The following is a 3,121-nucleotide window of genomic DNA, read 5'->3' as shown; positions in this document are numbered from 1 at the left end:
TTGAGTTTTTAATTTGCATCCACAAATGCCCTAACAATTCACATGGCCTGAATTATTGTTGCCTGTTGACCTCTCCACCTCATCTCATGCCTCATTCCCCTCTGGTCTCTATATGACAGATGCTCTTTCCTGAGCAAGTGACTTCATTCTTACTATCCTCTTTCCCCTGAATATCGTTCCAAATGTTCTCCACTGGCTCCGTCGCCACCTGCAGACCTCAGCTTAAGTGTTGCACTTCTCAGGGATTTTCCTGACTACCCAACGCAGGCCACACACTGCACACATGCTCACACACTAGATTGCAAGTCCCCTGAGGGCATGCACTGTGTGTGACTTGTTCAGCACTGTTATCCCAGGCATGGCAGTGTACCTGGCACACGGTAGGTGCTACAGGAATATCTGGGCGCAAGTTCCTTGAATGTGCCAAACTTGTTCTCTTTGCCCTCTGCCTAGAATTCTCTTTCCTCCTTTCTTTGCAGATTGACGTCTTATTTCAGTGTCAACTCAAGTATCATTTTTCTTGGAAAGGCCCTTCTTAGTTATAAAGTCTAAAATAAATGCCTACTCACCCCGTCTTCTCTATATTGTCACTCAGTTTTATGTTCTTCATCACACTTTCACATCCTGAGATTACCTTGTTCACTTTTCACGTATTTTGTTAACACGTGTATTTGTCACTTGTTTGTTTGTTTTCTGGCCCCAAACAGAATATAGCTCCATGAAAGCAGGGACCATGTTTATTCTTTTGAAAGCTTCATTCTGAGCTCCCTCAACAGTTCCAGGCACATCATAGTTCTTAATAAATATATGTTGGCTGCCTGATTGATCGAATGAATGATTGAATGGATGAATGAAAGGCAAGCTCTACAGATTGCACTCATTTGAGTGCTTTGCATATTGTCACACAGCCTTATGAAGTACGCAGTATCCTATCAGCTCCATATCACACAGAAGAAAACTAAGTCCAAGAGAAGCAATGTAATTTGCCCAAGGTCACATTATCAGTAATTTCAGAATCAGATGTAGCTGTTTTGCAGATGACAATTCATCCTCCACTTATCAAAATACCTGTTTTATTACTCCTAATGTGACTTTGGAGATCACATCTGGGCTCCAAGTTAAAAAAAAAAAAAGTTTCCTACCTCTCCTCCATCCTTCTCCCCCATTAACCTTATCCTTTATAGGCAGAGCAACTGGATAGCTGTGACTCCACCTGAGGGTACACAGGCTGGGGCCTGCCCTGGTGGGCTCACCACACACACGGAACCAGGGTAGGGCACATTATCTGTGGGCTTCAGCTGCAAAAAACAGAGCTAAGCAGGGGCTGGCCTGGGCTGGTGCTAGGACCTTTCCCCTAAACTTACTAATCAGACTCTGTCTCTTCCCAAGGGACTGGGGCTCAGGGAAGGGAGGGAGTGAGTGGGCTGGAGAGAATGGTAGAATTATTTTCCTAATACTTCCAAGAAGGCCAAAGTTCTTGTTTTATGAATGGAAACCATACCAGGGGTGAGGGGAGAATATTTCCTTTGTTCCTAGGCTGATGATAAAAGGAAAATCCTCAACTTACAGTTGATAGTGGAGATAGGGGTGAAGGATGGGAATGGGGAGTGGTGCAGAGGGATATTCTCTCCATTAGCAGTGTCAGGGCTCAGCTCAATTAATGTAAGCATATCCCTTCTAAAAAATCACTCAGTTCCTCTGTATTGCTACGGAGGGCAGTTCAAACTCCTTCCCAGGGCAATGCCCCTGTTGAGCACCATGGCCCCTCTGCAGTTTAGTGTCCTGTATTCTTAGGCATCTCCTTCAGACATTGTTTTTTCTTTTTAAAAAGATTTTATTTATTTATTTATTTATTTATTTATTTATCTATTATTTATTTATTTATTTGTCAGAAGGAAAGAGAGAGACCACAAGCAGGGGGAGGGGCAGGCAGAGGGACAGGGAGAAGTAGGTTCCCTGCTGAGCAAGGTACCTCCTGTGGGGCTCTATCTTAGGTCCCTATGGTCATACCCTGAGCCTAAGACAGATACTTAAGGGACTGAGCCACCCAGGCGCCCCCTCCCTCAGCTATTCTTCACACCCTGGGCCTTTGTAAATGTCACCTCTTCTCTATCCACTTATTTCCTATTCTGCTCTCAAGAGTAGACAATTGATTAAGAGCAGCTTGAAGGCAGATAATGCCTTACTTGTCTCCATATCCTCAGGCCTCTCAGAGTGCTTGCCTTCAAGGAGCATCAGAGCTTCCTCCTGCAGGCAGCCTTGCTGGAAGCCTCCTGGTGCCTCTAGGAGACGCTGGGTGCTTCTCAGGACCAAGACAGATGCTGGGTAATGATGGCTCAAGGCTGGATAATTGGAATTCTCATTCACCTAGGAGCATGCCTGACTCTGCTTCTGATCCTGGTTGGCCTTAAAGAATCCAAAATGGATTTCCCCCCAATATTTCTGTAAAGAGGGGCAGGGGATAGGTACGTTTGCTGTGGGGTTTAAAGATAAAGGAGTTAAGAGCTGGGAAGTGCCTCCTTAGTCAACATATAAGTCAGACCAGACTGGCATCTCACATTCCTTTTGTCTTTTTCATAATCAGAGAGGAAGTGGAGGAAGAGAATGAGGAGCTTGAACAAAAATTCTGCCCGCTCTAAATGCACCCAGTCCTCATTCTCTTTCAAACCCAGAACTCTCCTTGCATCATTCATTTGTAATTAAGCACGGCTTTGTGAGGTCTCAGAAAGCCTCCTACTGCTTTTCACTACGTTACTTTCCGTGTCTGCCTTTGGTACCGTCTGTGTTAGCCTACCAGAGGATGCCGAGCCCCTTCAGCATCCAGCACGGTGCCTTGCACACAACAGGTGCGTTCAAGAAGTTCTTGTTGAGGAATTCTTGAAGATGTTCTTAAGAAAGAAGGGAACGTGTAGCAATGCTCTCAGGGCGAGAACAGATATTTCTTTTGAGATACGGATCTGCCACCCGCGCAGATTGGGCTTCTACGGGCTCCCCAGGTGTAGGGAGGGCTTTGGCTGAGACTGAGAACTTCGTCGCTGGAGAATAATAAAGTGGGCGGGAACCGGCTCTGGCGGGAGGACGAGGCGGAGTCACCGAGAGTTTGAGTGTTTCGGTCCAATCA

The sequence above is a fragment of the Canis lupus genome, chromosome 12 (assembly GCF_048164855.1).
Source record: "Canis lupus baileyi chromosome 12, mCanLup2.hap1, whole genome shotgun sequence".
NCBI lineage: Eukaryota > Metazoa > Chordata > Mammalia > Carnivora > Canidae > Canis > Canis lupus.
Note: the sequence above shows the minus strand (reverse complement) of the source record.